Source organism: Equus caballus, chromosome 5, assembly GCF_041296265.1.
Source record: "Equus caballus isolate H_3958 breed thoroughbred chromosome 5, TB-T2T, whole genome shotgun sequence".
In the NCBI taxonomy this organism is placed as follows: Eukaryota; Metazoa; Chordata; class Mammalia; order Perissodactyla; family Equidae; genus Equus; species Equus caballus.
The window spans coordinates 30,193,918-30,215,443 of record NC_091688.1 but is presented as its reverse complement, the minus strand read 5'-3'; the positions used below and the strand labels follow the sequence as shown (position 1 = coordinate 30,215,443).

General features: G+C 43.1%; 1 protein-coding gene and 1 long non-coding RNA gene across 8 annotated transcripts in view; one reads left to right on the top strand and one right to left on the bottom strand.

Moving 5' to 3' along the window:
• The window catches only part of PBX1 (PBX homeobox 1), a 308,294-nt gene that overhangs the window by 43,508 nt on the left and 243,260 nt on the right, over positions 1 to 21,526 (top strand). The gene's annotated exons all lie outside the window — the stretch shown is intronic.
• LOC138924250 (uncharacterized) lies at positions 1,724 to 9,641 on the bottom strand. Its single transcript, XR_011439079.1, has 3 exons — positions 9,531 to 9,641; positions 9,351 to 9,396; positions 1,724 to 1,834 (listed from the first exon to the last, which is right to left on the bottom strand). It is a non-coding gene; the product is annotated as an uncharacterized lncRNA (long non-coding RNA).

The following is a 21,526-nucleotide window of genomic DNA, read 5'->3' as shown; positions in this document are numbered from 1 at the left end:
GTTAAGTATAAGAATTCCAGGAATCTTTCAGGAATTGGGGGAGACCACTCTCTCCTGAAATATAAAACATCTGCTCTTGGTCTCTTTGGAGCTCCACTATCTGAGGGAAAAACATGGAAAAAGAGTTGATATGAAACAGACATTGTTTCAAACAATAAATCCCCCTTTACTCATTAATGAGAAAATAAATTTAGGGACAAAGGTGTCAGACTTTTCAGGAGGCCTCTCTTAGCACTGTGTTTTTGAATTTTCTGGGCAAGTGAGAAGTTCAGAGCAAAAGACTAAGTCTCTAAGAACACAAAATTGTGGGTGTTGGTTAGACATGGCCTTCCCCCTGAAATCCCACGACGTTTCAGTGAGTTAGGCAATTGTTTTAGGGGACCAGCACTTTCTTTCTCATAATCAGAGACATAAACACCTGAGGGTATAGAAGCATGGCCGGACATGTATAACAATCTAAAAAATGTGCAGGTAAATTCCTAAAATCACCATTTTCGTGGTCCTGCATCCTTCCTTCCTTTTTCTTTTAACCCTTGTCCATCCCCACAAATTCCCTTTCTGTTCTCAGGCTGCTTGAGGCCTTCCCGTCCCCCTTTACCCTGGGCACTCTGACATTCTCAGCCTCTTCTAGAGTCTGAGTGTTACTCTTTGGACAAATCACTGTGAACCACATGGATTTCATGAAATCACCTAAAACCTGTCTGTTGAGTTTGTCAAGAACCTTGGACACAGGGAAGGAAGAAGGAAGGCAAATGAGTTTAGGGGTGGAGACCATTCTGATTTTGCACGGCTGTATTCCCGGCAGCTAATCCAGTGACTGGCCCATAGTAGGCACTCAATCTCTGTTCAGTGAAATGTGATGAAGAATTTAATTGGGGGATATGGTAAAAGATGAAGGGGGAGCTAGACAATGCAAGGGCATCTTCAACAGAGAAGGAAGGAAGGAAGTCTCATGACTGGGGGTGTCAGAGCACAGGCTTCCAGGCAAAGTAACAGAAACGGTCAGAGAATTTCCAAGATCGAAACTTGTTATACCAAAGGGTTGGTGCAGATTCACAGATGCCCTGTGTCAAGGGCCTCAGCCTTCTGTGTCTGCGTGTCTCCTTTTGTTCCATTAGGTTCAGTACTGCGGCGAATGGTGTCTGCCACCTCAAGTTGCCTCCCCTGCCCCTCTGTCCCCGCTTGCTATCAGCCTGCAAGCCTTAATGCAACATGCTCTGGCGCCAATAACAGTCTCCTCGCTGAAAGAGAGACTTGAGGGACTGGAATTGTGAGGGAAATGCAAGCTCTGGGCTTGGAGGGTGGTCCACGGCCCCTCCCCTTCACTTCTTTGAACCAGGGAAGGGGCTGGTTCCAGGGCTCTGTGGGAAAGCTCTTTTGAAGAGCCATGCACTTGGGCCATGGGGCACCATTTCACTTTAGTTGAGGGGGTCCCTGTTGTGTTCTAAAGAAAATGTGGTGAGGTTAACATAAAAGCAGAGTTTAGCAACCAGGAACCCAGTGGTCTGTATGGCCTCCTTTCTTAATTGCTGGTGAATGAAGCCAAGAAGGCACTAAGGGTGGGTGGGGAGCGCTTTTGTAAGAGGTTAAGTTCCTGGTGGAGTGATGATAGGATTAGCAACAATTTGGTGGAAACAGGCAGAAGACAGGAGGAGTACAAGTGATCAGTTCAGCTCTGTGTCCCTGTGTTCCCTGGTTCACCCATGGCCCTTAGGCCTGTTGTCCTGAATGATCACAGCGCTGGCACCACCCTTGTGGGGACTGGCGGTCAGCCCTCCTGCACATTCTGCCATGGATAGCACATTTGCATGCTCCCCTGTGCTTAGCGGCTGAGCTGGAAGATGGGGAAGAAAGAAAAGAGAAAATCAAATTAAATGTTTGACCAGCAGAATGAATTCTTTCTCCAGTCAAGCTGGCTTACATTTGACTTGCTTTTTATTTTCTAAACTTTCTGTCACCATAAATCCTTTTTCTTCTCCTTTTATCCGTTAAAATGTTTTTAATCTTTGTGCCAACACTTTGTCTTTTGGCTGGTTCTGTGTCTGTCCCAGCTCTGTAATCCCGTGCACGTTCTTTTTGTCACTTTCTTGTCTCTGGATCCGAACCCCAGTGCTTCGCTTTGAAATATTTTTCAGGTTTCAGGATTTCTTGCTTTACGCTTCGATCTTCCCTCGACCCTTCTTGGGGTCTGTTTTTTTTTCTACTTTGGGCCATGTTCATATTTCTGTCTTTCAAATAAAATTGTTTCTCTCATGTACACGTGATCGTGGGGGCTCAGTTCTCTTTTTGGTGTCTGTTTAGAGGAGTGAGTCCTGCTCAGAAAAAAAGGGGGAAAAAAAAGGCCCCTGGTCTTGGTTATCTTATGTTTAACTGCTTCTTTGCTTTGAGACATGGGAATAAAAATTACTTAGCTCATCCACCCTCCCCAGAGAATGGAAAGGAGGGTGACACACCTCGCGGGAAATGGGGGCAACCCCGTTTTGGAGGAAGGCTGCTTGATTTCTTAGGAGATGGGGAGTGAGGGCCAGCGCCGGGCCTGGCCTCCCACTAACATTTCTCTCAACTCACTTTACCTCCAGCAAGAGGAGAGCTGACAGCCTACAACAATGGCCTCCTTTCTTCTCCAAGGGCCAGTGTTTTGATAGTGTCAGGTTACACCCCAGCCTCCCCCTGGCCCATTTATAAACCTGACACGGGCAACATGATGTAATGTTATTTTTCAGGATCTCAATGAGGGAATTTTTTGCCCCAGGTCAGAAGAATGCTAGTTGATTTTTGCTGAAATGAACCATGGCATGGTATAATATATGGGCTCCTGCTTCAAGAAAGTGGAGGGAGGATAGAGTGGGGGTTTGCACTGGAGTTGGTAGTGAGGAGCAGGGCTTTTTTGTGTGGGCCTTCCACTTCCGGGTGCCCAAGCCAACCTTTCGCTGTTGGGAAGTGCTCTTGTGGAAGGAGGCCTGGCAGCTGCCTCTTTTACAGCTATCTTGCTGGGGTCTGTTGCTATTGTCTTGGTTTCTAATGCATTGCCATTGAGCAGCTGCAGTGGCTGAGACTGAACTAGGAAATGACAATAGAAAGGAAAGAGGGACAAGGAAGGACTTCCATGTGACTGGGTCCGTCTTCCAGGCGTGGGTTCGCCCACCCTTTTGCAGCCCTGCTCCCCTTGCTGTGGTCGAACTGTGCTTCTCCACTTGGCTGGGAGCATGGAAAGGGAGCATGATGGGTTGCTGATGGGTCTGTGGGCTCCTTGTGCTCCCTCCCTTCAAGCTGCTGCCTGTGGCCTTTTTGTGGGACAGTACCTGTACCCTAAACATTTTAGAACAGTTCCGTTTCTATCTTTACGTTTGCTTTGAATCCGAAGTTACAAAAAATTCTACAGTGGAAAGTTGCCTGGCACTCGTTGGGGACATTGCCATATACCGAGGAAGAGATTGGGAATGTGACAGGGCTCCCACCTCTGTCCTCATCTCCCCAGCCCCTCTCACCTTCTGGGGGTGACCGTGTTACCACTGCCTCATGAGAGGTGGTAAAGCATTGTGGTTAAGAGCACTGGAGATGGAATCCACCTCGGCTTCCCAATCCTGGCCCTGTTATTAATTGTCCGATTGATCTTGGGCAAGTTATTTGAACTTTCTGCCTCGGTTCCTGATCTGTTAAGTGTCAGGAATAATAGATCTGCCTCAGCGGGTTACTGAGCAGATTAAATGAGTTAATATACGGAGAGTTCTTAGAGCAATGCTTGGCGCCTACGGAAGACTATGAGAATTTCCTTTAAAAAGTTCTTCCAGAAATATTTTTATAAATTATAAATATATTTATATTTTCTCTTCCTGTGTTTCTCTTTCTATGTTAGACTCCAAGATTTAAGTGGCTTATATTCGGGCCTTATGTTCTAATTTTTGACCCATAGTACTTTGTTACCATACCTATAGGCAAAGCTGTCTGAGGCCGTCACCTAGATATTTATACCCAAAGCTATGTAGGACTGCCAATGAAAGCATTTTACACCAATCACACTGAACTTGGCACTATCCTCAGGGCTGATCACACCCTTGACCGACTCTCAGCCATTGCGCTGTGTCCTCTACCTTAAATGCATTCCCCTGCTCCACACCACCTGGCAAACTTGTCTTCTTTCTTCAAGCACCAGCTCAAATATCAGTAGTGCTGGAAAGCTATTGTTACCATTCCCAGGATCCTCCTGTGAGTCCCTGTAGACTGGGCAGGGATCTCTGTGCTAGCATTAACACACTGAGCTGTTGTCACGGTCTGTGTCTATGTGTATAAGGGAACCCCAAGCTCTCCCAGCACCAGCACCAGCAGTTAGCACAGCCCCTGCTGTATGGTTAGTGTTCTATATTTTTAATAAATAAACAAATAAATACTTTTTGGTGACAACAGTATAAATTGGTTGCCTTGGTGAAGAAACAGAGAAATTAAACTCCGTGTTAGGATCTGACTGAACTCTCAGCCTGAGGTAGGATGACTCCAAAGCGTGCACTGTCTAATGCTGGGCTTTGTAGCTGCAGCTAGACTGCCCCGTCGGGTTCTCTCTCTTCTCCTGGAGCCTAGGGTGGGGATCCCAGTGGGCACTCAGAGCCTAGGAAGAAGACCTGGCATGCAATCATAGCCTTGCCAAAGAAGTAGGACTTGAGCAAGTAAACTCCATCAACTCGCAGGGATAATGTTTCTGGGGTATTTCTGTGGGATGTCTGATGGAGGAAAAAGAAAAAGAAAACATAGAATAGAAGAAACCAGGCACAGTTCTTTGCCCAAGTAACACTCAGGAAGCAAAGTATATTTCTGTTATTTCCCCAAGTTGGGACCGTCAGTGGTTGGGTCTTTCCTGTGTATGCAAGTACGTGAAAACAGGACAGACAAATTGAGAGGGTGGGTGTACTTTAGAGACCATTTTGTCCAACCTTCTCATTTTACAAATGAGGAAAGTGAGGCAAAGGATTAAGTGACTTGACCAAGGATACCAAGGACAAGGACTTGACCTATTTTATGACAGGGGCTACTATTCAGATCTGAGGACAATGGCTCTTCCAGTACCTAGCCATGCTGCCCTCTGAATTTCAGTTTACACCGTCAGCTCAGCCCATAGCCATCTCCCTTTTCTGCAGTTGGACCTTTCTTGTCTGTTCCTTCTTTCTTTCTCTCTGGCTCCCGCCTCACCCATTCTCTCTGTCACTGTTGACATGTGGCTTGCGGCACTGGCAACCTTCCTACCTAGATTATTGATTTTTGCCAACTGGTTGCTGAAGGGTCTGCTCTCCCACTTTGCTCTGCCTTCCTTTTCACTCTCGGAAATGTAGAAGCAGCTCATAAAAGTGGGCTCCCACACATTTTGTAGATCTAAATTGGGCCTCAGTACAATGCACATGGTAATGATAAACAGCTTTGGTAGGGAATGACCAGTTGGAGGGTTAGGCTGGCTTCCCTGATCATGTCACTTGAACTCTGGAAGCATGTTCAACTTTTTCCTTTATTCTTGGGTAGTGAGGACCCTTCAAAACTGTATATTTCTGAGATAGTCAAAGGAAGTTTATAGACACAATTTCTACATGTGGTAACCAATGTACGAAAATAAGAAAAAGAGTTGCATGTCATTTCTTTTTCTTTTATGAACAATCTATAGGTTAGCCTGGTCTTGTTGACCACTTTATTTCCATTTCTACTTGTGGCTGAAATAGTCTTTGAAATCACCACAAGCAATTTTTAAAAAGCTAATTCATTATCTTTTTCCCCCATATCTAATTTTCTCTGCACTGATAGATATAAAAAAGAATATAAAATAAGCAAACAATAACTATTTTTGGGGAGTAATTTTTCCTTCTTTCATTTAATGGACTATTGGTAAAGGTGGAATATTCTTGATTTTATATGGTGTTGATTCCCCACAGATGACTAGTGTTCAAATGCTAGCCTTCTACGTGTTAGGTACCAAATTGACCTTTTTGTGATCAATTTGTTTTTATCCAGCTTTATTAACAGCCAACCGCTGAACCATTGATTGGATCAACGAGGTGCTGATGTGAAACGATCACTAAACGTGGCCAAAGTAACCAGACTGACTTTTGTGTGGTTTTGTTTTCTGGACAAGGACTCTCTTAGTTAGAACAGCATTTAATTGTGCCCACCACAACTAAATAAAACCCACGAGACAGTTACAAATGACCTGTCACAAGAGGGGAGGAGTGTGAAGTCGAAGAACGAACGGGAGGGAGAGCCTACAGGCCTTCTGTGAATGACCATAACACCCTATTGACTTTGGGGTTTGGTTTCCCTGGGCCGGATATGCCTGGAAGGGTCTTAAAGGTTAAGAGCCAGGAGTCTGGAGAGGCGAAGGGTTATTGTATTTGGTTACTGAGGTGACTTCCACATGGTCACCATGGAAATCCTTTTCACTGAGGTCTCCTGAGATGACGAACCTGGGACCTGTCCGTGTGGACTCTGGTCATGTGAACTGTGTGGGACAGGGATTGAAAGGTTGGCTAAGTCTCTTTCTATATTTGGCCTCTGGAGCTGCTGCTGTGTGACTCCCAGTAAGCTTTCCAATGGCTGTTCTCCAAACCTGGGGCTGAGTCAGTGTGCGAACAGGTCTAGGCCAGTCCTTGACGGAGCCATGTGCCTAGTCCAGGAGGCCTGCTGCTACTGCCCTGTGCCCTGTAGTCCCTGTGTCCATTCTCCGGGCCTCTTGCAGTTCTGTCTGTCCTTAAGTCTCTCTCCCCACCTTTTCCTTTCTCCTGCTCCTGTGATGTGTGGTGGGAAACTCCATTTACTGATCTGTGTCACAGTGTTGGTGGGAAATACTAAGCTAGGCCAAATAATAATACCTTGCAATTATTTAGCATTAGATTGGGTGTATCTCCCTTGGGAAATATATTCCTGGGAGTATACCAGTAAAATGAGTTTCAGTTAGCTGAATCATATTTTATAGCTACTGAAGTTATTAATTTAGAAATCTGTTCTCAAGGACAAAACCTGACCAAGGCCATCGCATCCACACACTGAGATTTTCAGTGAAGGTTTAAGAGGCATATTTTCTGATAAATTACATGGTAAAAACACTTTATGTAACCAAAAAAAAAAATCAAAATTGCATTTTCTTGATGCTAACTTGAGAGGGAGCTGCATTTTCTGAGATTATTCCGTCCTCTGAAATGTAGTAATAATAACCAATATTCATTGATATTTATCATGTGCTAGGCACCGTGCGAAGTCCATGGACATAAATCATTTCACATAATCCTCCTAATAATCCTTGAGGAATGGAATATATTTATCCTAATTTACAGATTTTGAGACTGAAGTTCAAGTTAAGTAGTTTGCTCAAGGTCACACAGCTGTCAGATGGTAGAACTGAGATTTGAACCCACCTGGAGTGTAGCTCCAGAGGTCCTATCAGATTACCTATTGACTATTTCTTTCCTGTTATGGATGAAATAGCATGCCTTCATCTCAAATATTATTCAAAAAACTCCTTAAGTTTATATGCTAAAGCCCATAGGCCACGTACTGATGTCTTTAAATTTTTATTTCCCTTAGAGCTTATAACTAAGGCTGATGTCTGGGGCTGGTCAGCTCAGTTGGTTAGAGCTAATGGGGCCAAGGTGACCAGGTTCAACCCCATATGTGTTTGTTAGCTGGGCTGAGTTTCATGGCCACAGAATTAACCTTTCACCTTGGCCAGCTGCCTCACAAAGGCACGTTGTTGATCGGAGAGAATAAGGAGGGGGTGGTGGATAAAATGGTGCAAACCACTTGACCAGCCACCCAAGACTGTGGATGGTGGTTCCATAATGTTCTCTCTCCAATTTGGGACTAGATGTTAATGCTGTTTTTAATAGCTTAAAACACCATTTCTTAGTGTGCTCCGTGGAGCCAATATTTGTTTTACTGTTTGCGTGTGAGGAAAGGTTGCCTTGTCAAGTCAGTTTGCGAAATTGGGAATTAAAGAGCTTTCTTAACTATGGGGCTTTAATATGTTAATGTCCGCTGTAAATCTCCCAGATCCTTAGGATGTGTGTGGTGGAGTAGGTCACATTTTCAGAATTTGTTTGACCTGAGGACTTTTTCCCTGGATGAGGATTCTTAGAAGCACACTTTAGAAAGCTCTGTCTTAAAGTGTGTTTGTTCTGTTGTTCTATTTATTTTAAATCCCTGTAGAGTGGTCTCTTTCCACCTCAGAGGAAAGTCAGTTGTAGCTAAAAAGATCAGTTTCCACACCCTCCAAACGTTTGTCTATGTGGATTTCCTTTCAGCAGGTTGTATCTTTGCCTCTCAAGTAGTCCTGCATCTCTTGTCTCATTTTCTCTTTTTTGCCCTCATTTGGTGACTAGGGTTCTGTTGCTGTCTCCGCACCACACGCCCCAAGTCCATGGCACAGCAGGGACTAGAACCCAGATCTCTGAGCTCTGGCCCATTTCTCTTTCCAGCAGCCTATGCTGCCTCCCAGTGGACAGAGCATTTGCGGGGAGTGGAGATATTCATCCTCAGTTCTTTTCTGGAAAGGGTTTGATTGGTGACTGTGAGCATTTCTTTGGCCTGCCTTTGCTCTCAATTTGTCAAGTGGCATTGTCTTACCTCTCGGGCAAGACTGAACGACCCCCATCCCCCACCCCCCCAAAATTAGCTGCATTATTAATAAACACTTGAAAGCATCACTTAAAGGTTCTAAGAGCAAATTCTAAATTGACTTTCTGCTGGGAGAATAATCACATTGGAGGGACTCAAGAGGGGATCACTGCCAGCCCCCAACCTTCAGGGGGTGCTGAAGTCCACTCGAATCTGGTCAGTCATGATCTTCTGCTCCAGTGCTCACTTTCTCCTTTATATCTCTCTTTAACTTTGTACAACTCCAGTGGCAATTTTGGTGGTCTGATAATTTGGAAAATAAGTGAAAGATAAATTCTATTTCATTTAACTTAAAAAAATTGAGCCCAAGTGAATAATCTTTATGCTCTCTTCCCCGGTCATATTTAGATGCTACTCCTGAATATATATAGTAGAGCTGCCAAAATCAGTAGGGTTTTTTACCAAGCTCTGCTTCAGCAATCCTATCACTTTCCTGAAGAATTCATTATACTGAAATAAACACATTAGGAACTCCTTGGTCTTTTACAGCTCTAATATTTATGAAGTACTGAGCCTCCCAGCCAGCCAACAAGGAGGCAGGTAATTCCCAGCAATCGGTTAAATAGACTTTGGTTGATTTGGATTGCAAAATATAGTTGCCCTGATTGGCCCCATATATGGACATGCATTGCTCTTCAGTCATTCAAAAGCTACCTAATTATGAATATTGAAGTATAATGTTCTGGCTTTTAACATAAGGCACTTACCTTTTAATTGGCCATCAGCTTTGTTTTTAGCTCAGATGTATCTCCACTGGGATTCAAATGAAGTGGGGAGACAATCAGCCAGTAAGCGGAGAAAAGGGTAAAATGATCGTGGATAATTAAGTGGCAGCAGGGAAAGTTAGGGTTAGGCTAGACGGAGAGAAACAAAAAAATGAAACTCACGGGAAACCAGCTCCCTTCACTGCCACACTGCCAGGCACACCCGTTTCGAAAGCACCTTTTAATTCCCCTTGTCAGCTTTCAGGTGGGACATCCGTACACGTTGGAGCTGACATCTATCAGCTTGATCACACACTTGACTCCTCCCTGCCCTGCGACTCTGAGCCAAGCAGAGGGCGGGGCGTTGGATGCTCGCTGCACAAACTTGGCAGGGAACAAAAGACTGCAAGCGAAGGCTAATTGGAAGCTGCCCCAAACTGCACTCTGTTGGAGCTATTTACAGTATCTTTCAAGCAGCCAACTACTGGATTATTCCGTTAAGGGGCTGTGGGTGGGGGTTAGGTGGGGAGTGCCCAAGGGGAGGAAAATGACCTGAAGATCCAGCTGGTTTGGACATGGCCATGGATGCTTTCTTAACCTCTTGAAATGCTAACTCCTGCAGGATCTCAATGCTTGGTACACAGTCTTCAACACTCCCCTTTACGGCAGGCGCAGCGTCCCTCTTCTGGGTCTGTGTCCCTTTATATTCTGGTGGAAGCTATGGTCCTCTCCCCAGCAAATGAACTTAGATACACGCATTGTTTTTTTCCCAAGTAATTTCAGGAAGCTAAGGAACCCCTGAAAGACTATCCATGGATCTTCTAATGTTGTCAGTTTAGAAAATCCTGCTTTAGATGCAGAGCTAGGGTCAGGAAGTTCTTCGGACTCTAGAGAAATGATAGTACGGGGACCTAGGACATCTTTGTGAAAGCTCCTGTGAACTGTGGCTTTTAGGTGTTTTTTGTCCACCATTCTTTCCCTCCTGCTCCACAGTGATTATAGTAAGTTTTATTTCTTTGTGATTTTGTAGTTTACAGGGAACTTTTTAAACGTCCAATTTAGCTCTTACCACAGTCCTGTGAGGTAAGCTGTACTGTAGCCCCATCACTCACGGCTTTTTCCATCAAAAGTTCCAGTTCTCTCAGACGCTCCATCCCACCTAACTATGTGCTGGGGTGATGGAGCAAGATGGGACTGGGGAAGGGAGGGAGGGGTTTGGGGGTGGGGGAGGAGCATCTACAGTGAGCACCACTCAGAGAGGTGAAAGTGGAACAGTTGACATGGCTCAGAGATCTAGGCACCTTCTCTCTCTCAACTTCTGGTGTTAAGAGGGGACAGGAGAACTATGTTTTCTTGATCCATGGTCGGATGTCACCAAGTCTGGGTGTCACCAAGTCTGATTTTATTGATTTTGAATCTGTGATCATTGTTGCAGCGACCTGGCTGAAGTTTACTTTTTTTTTTTTTTTTGAGGAAGATTAGCCCTGAGCTAACATCCACTGCCAATCTTCCTCTTTTTGCTGAGGAAGACTGACCCTGAGCTAACATCTGTGCCCATCTTCCTCTACTTTATATGTGGGACGCCTACCACAGCATGGTTTGCCAAGCGGTGCCGTGTCCACACCCGGGATCCGAACCGGCGAACCCCAGGCCCCCAAAGTGGAGCATGCGCACTTAACCGCTGCGCTACCGGGCCGGTCCCTGAAGTTTACTTTTGTTTCCTTGATAAGGCAGACCCATGAAATAAATATTGTAAAGATCTAGGCAAATGTTTATAGAAAAACATAAGCAACTTTAGTGAAACATTTGTATTCAGGTACTTGAAAAACACCCACTTGTATTTAAAGATCCAAGATGCAGATCTACTTTATTATTTTATTGAAGCAGGTCTCATAAGTCACCATTTAGAGACTGTCTTTTGTTAATATAATTCTAGCTAATTCTAATTATGTATGCAATCCTAATAAAATTTTCACGTCTTTAAAAGTAGTCCTTATCATTTTAGACTCTTACCAATTCGTATGCTTGCATGTGTGTGCATATGTGTATGTGCATGCATATTTGTGTGTGCGTGTGTACATTTTTTTTTTCCATTCCTCACCTCCTTCCTCGCTGACATGAAGTCATAACATGACAAGGGACTTGTCCACAACTATATCCCACAGCCTAAAACCAGGCCAGCTGTAGAGTAGACTGTTGAATGCGTGATTGGATTTGTAACTGTTGACTTCAGATTTTGGGAGGAAAGCCAAAGAAATTTTTTCCTTTCTATTTTTTAAATTGTCCTTCTTCTCTGTCTCTCTCTTTATGCTTTGCCTTCCTTTTCTTTTATTTCCAGAGGGGGAGAATTAGATTCCCAGAACCTATGACAGACATTGGCCTGTCTGCTAAGGATGTGGGAAAGCATTGCAAAGGACTGCCTGGGAGAGCTGTTAGGGGGGACCCTGGGGTGCAGACTGGTTTATTGCCAATTCTCCTTCAGTGGCAGTTTTAGGTCAGTGACTGTGCAGTCCTAGGCTGACTTAGTTGGCCATTCCATAAGCCACGAAGGACATCTAGATGGAATTAATCAGGAAACTTGGCCGTCCTCTCGGTCCACATCCCATCGTTTTGGCCATCATTGAGAACCATTCACATCCAAGGTGCATATTTGGCCAGCGGAGTTTCTTAACAACTCCATTGAGAAAAGGTTGGATGGACGTATCTAATCAGAAAGGGTTTTGTGGTTCTAGAATGCATGAATTACATTGTCTGCCTGTAGAATGTTTGAATAGTCTTTTGGGTAGATATTTTCTACCATTTTATTTCCATCTTCTTTAAGAATGAGACATTTGGATCGAAGAAAAAGGCCCCATCATTCATCTCAAATCTGGTCTATAAAACTAAGTACCTTTGATTCTTCCTCCCTGTAAGTGAGTCCTGGTTGCGTAGACATATCAAGTCATGGGATTATTGATACAATATTAAGGCCACTCATTCAAGTGTCACTTGGGCTAGACAGTAAAGGATAAACTTGTATTTAGGTGCTACCCAAGTTTACCCAGCCTCTTTTCTACTGTGGCACTGGCTTTAATGTGTGTAAATGCTGAATAGACTCTACCTTAAGTGTGGCCACAGGAGTCAAGAGTGGGCTGGAAATGATCACTACATAGGAGAAGCCATCATCTGGGGAGAAGTTGGTTTAAGACCATGGGTTGTCAGGCATCTTGATTTCCATTCCCAGTATTGTCCCTGCTGAAGCCAACCTGGAAAGCCATTGTGACACACTTCCCTCTGTGCTGCACTGTGTGAGGCCTTTGGATGCTTCCACTTTCTCTGTATGAAATTTCAGACCCATAGAAATTAGCCTAGAGAGTCTTCTGTGCTGAAAGACTGGTGGGACTTTTGGACTCCCAAGTTCTTGATTGATCTTTTTATCTTGTAGTGACTTGGGGAGTGAGGTTCTCTTGGTTGTTTCTGAGGCTGCTGTCTTATGCCCTCAGCCTGTGACCAAGGTCACAGCCTGTGGCCTTGGACTAAGCTCTTCCTTGTTCAGGATGAATTTAGGCACTTGACTTGCATATGCTCTTAACTCATCTCTCCAAATTCCTTCAAAGTCTCTGTCTATCATATTCTCGCCACTTTCCTAAAGCAAACTTTATTCTGTTCTTGTCCTGTGAGTCCTAACAGGCAGATTAGAAACATTTCCATGAAATACGAAAGCTGGGTTTAATGGCTGTTTGAGATCACAGCCCACATCCGGCACATTGCGGAATGTGGTGTGTGCTCACACACATGCTGACACATGCTTACCGTACATACACGTGATTGCCATTTTTTTAGTAACGTCCTCCTTTCTTCTCTCTTTTCTATACATAGCATGCCTATAATCTCCGGAGGTAAGACCTGCCCCATTACACACAAGATGATCATCACTAACGCAGTAGGTGCAGAGAGATAGAGACATCTAGCAGTGTGTTAATAAAGGGCCTGGTGAGGAATAGAAAAATGCCGCCCCCAGGTAATTCTAATAGACTCCCTGCAGTTTTCTGTGACTGTGACTGGAGAGGTGGTGGATAGCAGTCAGGGAGAGAGGGCACACCCATGTGCACCCACGGGTTAGCTCAGAGGAAAGGAGGAGATTTCTGCACTTCATTTTCTTCTTGTCTAGGAATTTTTAAAAGCTTCTTCTGTTTAGGCAAATTAAGAGCCTTGCCAGGTTTCAATTCCCCAAAGCTGGGAAGGGTGCATTAGGTGTCACCTTCATGCCAAAACAGCCATCTCAATGCCAAAGCCACTGACTTTCTGATGCTTTCTTTTGGGTTTATTTCTCTACCTCTTCCTCACACGTTGCGTCTTCCCTCATTGCATTTGTCTGTTTGTCTCTGTCCATGTCTTTGTGGCTTGGCCTCGATGTCTGGATGTTCCCCATCTCTGTGTGTTTCTTGGTTCCTGCGGAGCCTGCCTTGTGCCTTTCATTACCACGTTAACAAACTCGAGTCGTGCCTAACGAGGACGCCTCATACGTTATGCTAATGATCAAGAGACATGTTAATGATATTTTAGAAGCCTAATTAGTGGAATATATAACTATATGCAATTTGGTAATGGACTGTGACAACAAGTTGTTAAAAGGGGGCTTGACAAATCCAGTTGCATGTGGCCTCAGACAAACAGGAGCTGAGAATGGATGAGTGGAAATCAGACAGGGAGATAGAGGGAAGAGGTGTGTACTGGGGGTGTCAATGCCGTGGGGACATTTATGTGGGGGTTAGTCTTTCTTATGGGTATTGTTGCTTTCCTGTCATCCCTCCACTGTCCTAAAACCACAAGGCTTACTATATTGAAAGAATTACTTACTAATGATTCTTACAATTTCTTTTCTTGTAGTTGATCATACACATATATCTTTGTTAGAAATGTTATTTTGATTATGCTATTCTCTACAGTATTCTTAATTCCAACTCGTAATGGGAGATGCCTATACAGAAGATAGAAGAAGATAGGTTCTTGTGGCGAAGAGAAATTATTTTGTATTATAAACCAACAATCAAGACCGTGTAAACTGGGAAATTATCTGTATTGTGTCTATCAGTATTTTGATATTGTTGGTAAGAGTACAACAAGGAGTGGTGCGTGTAAAATCATTCAGCTGTTTGAATGTCATTTTCTCTCAGTGAAAGAATTGTTTAGAAGCATATATTTCTTCAATTGGAAGCTTCCTTCCTCTAGCACAGTGATTCCCAACTTCTGGGCCCTGGACCTTGGTGGAGCCATGAAGTTGTTGAAAAGGTTTGGTAAATCCATGAGCATACTGAGCATTGTCTATAAACAGAATAATGTCATGCACGCACACACCAACAACAGATAGATAGACTTACTAAAATTCTTTGAATGTATGCAATGCTATTGTGGTTAATAAAATGCACATTCCCTTAAAAAAGCATTTGTCAGTTCCTACTGGCTTTTTGTCCATGTGCATCTTTCTTCCATCGGTAGAAGCTAAAAATATAACTACTCTCTTATAGTGGTCCTTGCAATTTTTTGATGTTAAAAAAGGAGACCACACATTCACAAAGGTTGGGAACCTCTGCCTAACCTGTTGTTAAAAAAAATTAAGCAGTGTTTGCTGGCCCCATGGCCAAGTGGTTAAGTTTGTGCGTTCTTCTTTGGCGGCCTGGCATTCACTGGTTCAGATTCCAGGTTCAGACCTACCACTGCTCATCAAGCCATGCTGTGGTGGCATCCCACATACAAAATAAAGGAAGATTGGCTCAGTGACAATCTTCCTCAAGCAAAAAGAGGAAGATTGGCAACAGATGTTAGCCCAGGGCCAGTCTTCCTCACCAAAAAAAATAAATAAAAAAAATTGAGCAAATAACTTTCACTTTTGGTGGCTATTTTAATTCTAGAAAATCTATTTGTGAAAATTTCCATAAAGTATTGTCTGTCTCTCCAGTGACTCTTATAAATTTGGGAATATATTTCCATAGGGTAGAAAATCCCCCTTAGTTGGAATTGAATTGTTTTCATATGGAACATGTTACTCCATGGCTCACCAAGTAGAATCTTGGGCACTGCAGTGTACAGGTGGCACTAGCTTATGGGAGCTTCCATTCCAGAAACTTGTTCTCTTTTATTTTTCGTCCAGGATTAAAGTGCCTAGGGCAGATGGACTTGCAATATCACGCTTCGCCACCAGGGAAAGCTTTCAGAGACATATATTCAGAGCGACCGTGTCTCAAGTTTGTAGCTTCTTGATGGATAAAGACAGTTATAGAGACAAAGAAAGTTAGTTTTATGTACCAGTTCTGTACTCTTGAAATATATTTTATCAGGTTATTGGCAATGAGGTATACTTGTAGTTTTTCCTTTGCTGTTCTTCCCAAGGCAGTATGCCTTGTTGCCATTGAGGGAGGAGGGTGGGTGTAGATTTTTTTGTTTGGTTTTGATTATTTACTGAGTTCTAAGTGCTTTTTCTTTATTGACTGGTTCAAGCTTCTTCCTGTGATCTCCCTCTGGTTTGGTACTGGGACATGGCATTGGGCACAGAATGGCCTCCCACAGTGGTCCTTAAGTTAGTTCTTGAGATTGTCTTCCTTTGCCCTGCTCTGCGTTCCCTTAAAGGATTGATTTTAAAAAGAAAGAAGGAAAAATATACATCACTCCGCTTATTAAACTGTGCCCTCTTGACATCCAAGATAGTTAGTCTTCTGAATTTAGATACTGCCCATATTCAGGCTTTGGTAAATGCTTGCTAGTGAGAGAAGCTGTGTTTTAAAGGGTGGCAGCAGTTGTGTTTTTAGAAATATGCCAAGAAGACCTACCTGGAAGCCCTTTTTGAATGCAGCGAGTCAAACATGCGTGTGGTTTTGGTGCTCTGAAGACTCATCTTCTTTCTCTCTTGTGTCCTCTCCTCTTCACTCTCTCCTGCACTGAGACTGAAGAGACGTGGATTCGCATTTTTAAGACCCGGATTCAGTAGCTAGGCAAGGTTCTGCTAATGTAGCCTTTTACATTCCACGACTTCAATATTCTCATCTTTAAGATGAGCATCATACTGCAGTTTTTCCTTCTCTATTTCCCCTACATTTTTATTGATAAAGCACTGAAGGAAGATTAGGTATGAATTCAAGATTCTGTTATTATCTCTGATATTTGTTTCCAATTAAAAATGAGAACTAATGTTTGGGAGGGAGACAGAAAGGGAAAAAGTTTATAAGTGAGCCAGTGGAAAAAGCACATTCATTATCAGTGTCTTTCTCACTGAGTCGTTTGAAGCTGGGAAAATTAGCAGCCGCTTTGAAGCTTGGAAGATCTTTCATCTTTGTGTGTGTGTGTGTGTGTGTGTGTGTGTGTGTGTGTGTGTGTAATATTAAGTTGAGATTCTTTTTCTTGCCACTTATTTGGTTTTTCTGCTAATAATGAAATTATAATGAGATCCCTGATGGGATTAAAAAAAAAAGGAAAAAACACCTCACATGAATTATCCCATTTCCCCCTCACCCTCCTTCTGCCTTTCTGTAAAATCTATTCTGCATAATAGGTCTTTGTCTCTGGATTGAGACAGAATTGAAGGAGGCCAGGAGTCGGAAATGCCCCATTGTTCTTTTTGGGGAATAGCGTACAAAGTTCTGTTAGGCAGAGAATGCTCTCTCTACCTCCACCTCTCAGTGCTGTTCTCCCTGGACCCCGTCACCCCCATCCTCATGCCCCGCCACCCCTGCAACTTTGGATAGGAAGGAGGTGAAGACAAGTGTTTGATGATTTTGCAGCCTCAAATTAATGTTGAGTTTATCTGAGGTTCATATTCTCCCTTCCCCCCTTTTAACTTTCAGCATCCATGACTTGGGCTGGTGTAGAGGGACCGAACATCTGTCCCGATTGGCAGAAGTAGGGTGTTTTGAAACCTTGGGAAAACCTTGCTCAGGACAGTAATATTTCTAGTAGCAGATTGCCCTCCCTGTTACCTGTGATTGCTGTCGCACTGTCCTTTATCAGTGGGGCGTTTGCGAATGCAACTGATGAAAGAGGGCTCACTGCCCTGGCTGAACCTGCCTTGTCTCCGCCTGGTTTTCTACACGAGTCGAGCAGATGGAGCCCTTGGTGGAATGCGTCAATATATAGACTGTTCAAGTGAGACACACACTTTTCTAATTTCATAATTTCTGCCTGTAGGAAAGGCACTGCTGTGGTCTATTCCAATGAACACTTTAAGCCTTGGCAACTCTCAATTTCAGAAAATTCTTCCATAATCCAACCTAAATCTTTTCTGCTTTGGTATTTTGTCTTAAGTCAGAGATAGCCAACTGCTCTTTGCTGGTCTTAGTACTCTAGAAAAATGAGGTGTAGAAAATGAGTGAGATGAGAGTGCCTTGTCTCTGTCTGTGGCTTAGCCAAAGGCTATTTCCTGAATATTCCATGTTTAGGTTCTTCTGATCAACACTAAAGACCCGTTTCAGGGCCTCGCTCCCACTCATGTCTGTAGGATCCCCCTCTCTTTCTTCCTTCTTGCCATTAAACAGGTATAATAAAGCTGGGGAATCTTTACAGTTGGTGATTTTATATCATAGATCAAAGATCAAAGCAGAGGAATACACAGCAACCGTAAAATTAACTGCTTTTTCAATTTTACAATGCTTTCAGTGATAGAGAATCTTATAAATTTAATATTAATTAAACACTTAGCTTTTAACCTCCTCCTGCATCTACTTTTGGCTGGTGGCTGGAAAAAATTAATTGGGCATCTTAAATCTTGTGTTACTAATGCCTTGACAGGAGGGGTTTCAAAAGCACTTATAACTTGAGCAAAATGCACATGGAGCATTTGTCCTTCCACTCACCTAAATGAAACTGCCTTTTTTTTCTTCCTTAAGGAAAAATGAACCATTTGCTAATTTTTCTTAAAGGAAGTATAACTTACAGTCCCCTTTCACAGTCTGAGCTTTAACTCAGTCCCTTGGCAGATTTAACAGTTCACAAAATGGAAGCCGTTGAACTTGCGTTAGTGTAAATGTCCCATTGATTTTGGAATGCTTTGGTACAGATGTGTGGCTGGCAGTTGCTTGCAAGAGTTGCCTCCTGCTTGAGTGAGCGTGGTAGGAGACAGGGCTCACAGTGGCAAAGGGAGGCCCACATGGTGGAATCAGAGACAGTGGCACTCAAGAACAGACCCTCAGCATCATGAACAGGAAAGTCAGAATAGCAGAGAAAGGAATAATGAAGGAAGGCCCAGGAGATGGAAAGCTAATGTGATGGATGAGATGTTTTGGGGAAGCTAGACTGGGTTGTTCACATTTTCTGAGCTACAGAAGGGACCGACCACAGCCTTTTGTTGGGAGATAAGCATCACTCTCTCTTTCATAGCCGTGCAGGCCTCTGAGTCGGTGCTTCAGAAATGGCTCAGTAGAAATAAAAATACCGATATATTGCGTCTCTGTAGTACTTTTTCTCCAAAGAGCTTGGGGCACTGTCATCCAGGTAATCTTCTTTTTTCTCACCTCTCACTGTGAAGTACTTAGAGGTGGGCAAGATCAGGCCTCTGAGTTTAGCCAAGCTGGTTTCCTGCTGTGACCGTACATTTGAAACTGCTACCTGGGTGTTATGGTAAATAGAGCATGGGCCCCCAGAAGGCATCTTTCTGTACCTGTTTTAGACTCAGGCGACTGAGAGAAGTAGTACGTCGATTGCTTTTTGGGGACATCTGTTGTTAGCACAGTGTGCAATGGAATCTCCTGGGTTATATGTACCTCCCTTTGAGAAAACTCGTAAGAAACTAAATTTGGGGGAAGAAATTTAAAAAGTCATTATTCACGTTACAAAAATGTTTTTAAAAGTCTGCTCTAAGGTTTGCTTTAAATCGCTAAATCTTATAGTCCTGTGGTCTTCTAATGAGACTATCAATCAGTATATAATTGATGCTCTTGGAACGGATTTTTCGGGTAAGGTAAGGGGTACAGACATGCAACACAGCAGTCTCTTATCTTCTGTACTTTGCTGCAATGGTCATTGCTCTTCAAGTGCCCGACAGTCACCTTGACAATCCCTGATGGCAGTAGGGAGCCTTTAATCCAACTGTGAAATAATAAATTAGCTGTGGAGTCACCATGAGACCTGGGAATCCTAGCTTTATGCACCTGGCTGGTCTGCACTCCCTGTGAAACCATCACTGTTCCTTCTCATTGCCGCTGAGCTTTCTGAACCTTTTAAGAACTGAATTGATGGGATGTGGAATTTGCTAGCTGATAAATTAAGGATATTGGTAAATTTAACGACTCTGTTAGAAGATGGCAATTGTAGAATCAGTAGCAACATTTGCCTGTGTGTTCGTGAGTCCATCGGCAGGGATCCTTTATATGTGTATCTCTCTGTTTCTCTCTCTATCTAGATATATATGATATGTGGGGTGCTATAAAATTTTTAGTGCCTTAGTTTGGGTTGACCGCCTTATTACTCACGAGTGAGCTATACAGGTCTTCTTTAACAAGTGGCAATAAAGGCTTTACAGCACCCCTTACACCGTCACGTATTTTTGTTTAGGCCACATATTGTCTTTTTCTTTTTAAGTCTCCCTTTGCTCATGTCCCTCTCAAGTACCTTTGTTGCCATGGCAACAGTTCCATCCTTGCTTAGGGTGGAAGAGAATGACAACCTCATGCAAGATTCTTGAAGTCAGTGCTTGTTTGGTCTGACCTCAAACACTCAGCTGGGGCCAGGGCTGGGGCCCTTATCCCGGTCATCTGTGGCACTTTTTTCTCTTTTATGTCTGAAGCTCTGTTTATTAGTCTGCAGTGGCTGTCGCTACATTAATCATTCTTCATGTCTCTGTGGACCTGTCTTCTAAGGAATGTGAAGAAGCTGATGCTCATGATCTAAAAATTGAAAAGAAAATGTTAATGTTAAGCATTTTGAGTTAAATAGAGAGCTGAGTCCTTGGTTGGCTGCATAATAAAGACTGTGACTAGACAGAAGGGTGAGGAAAGTCCTCTGCATATCAAAGCCCTCTTTGGAATTCCCTCATAGGCACAGTTTCTACGGGTTACTATGTGTATTTTTAGGTTCTCTCTATGTGTCTCTAAGGTTTTCCTCTTCCAGCAGACTCTCTTGCCTTGACTCATGGACTGTGAGTGTTGGAAAGGAGTCATAGAAGTGAGTTGAACCCACTCATTACATTTATAGAGAAACTGAGGTGCAAAAGGTCATGTGGTTAGCTGAGGTCACAGCCTTTGGTGATGCAGGTGAGATAAAAACTCATGTCTCCTGGTCCCCACTTGGACCTCAACTTTGCCACAATTAGTTGATTCTCTAAAACAGAAATTATTCAAAAGGTTTTATTGTCAGGCTAATTTCCCATCGAACCGCAGTGCCATTTCTGTAAAACGTAGGTGTAGCCATGGTGATGAGATCATTTGGCAAAAGTCAGCAAGTGGTGAGGCTGTACCCCCTAAATTTCTCAATTCTTTTTCCAACAAAATGTTGGCTTGCCAACTCCTTGATAAAAGGTAGGAGTTCCTGTAATCTGTTATTTCACCCACATTTGGGATGCTTCTATATATGACTACATATATTTATATATTTTATATGGGCAATATTTTGACTGTTTCTTTTTTGAAAGACAGTGTGAATGAGTATGCCAAAAATCACAGATGATATGAGAGATGCTATCAATAAAAGCATGTTTTCAGGAAGGTGAATAGAACAATGTAAAATTTTTCCTAGTGTCATTTTACAAAGTCATTAGAAAAGCCAGTGCTTGTGATCAATGGGTGGGGGATGCTTGTGGAATGCTACATTGCCAACCTTAGTGATTTTTATTAGGGAAAAGAATTCACATCTGAGAGTCTTTTGGCATGGGCATAGAAAGATTGTATAATCCATTCTTGGATGACGTTAAAAAGAATCCTCAATATATTTTTCTTTTCTGAATTTTTTAAGTCTGACTGAGGTATTTTGTATGCCTGGGTAATGTGGCATTTTAGGAGACAGGGCATCCGCTGTTTTAGATCTTCATTTGGGCTTTCTGACCCCGGATGTGGTGTTGTGTTCATATATTTCAGCGTATTTGTGCAGCTTTTGTATATAAGTTGCCTGTAGCAATTAGCAATTTGCCATTAATCCATCTATCAACTAGGTAGCACTATAATATTCCATTTGATATCATATTTCTATTTCCCAAATATTATGGAGATGAGAAAGCTAAC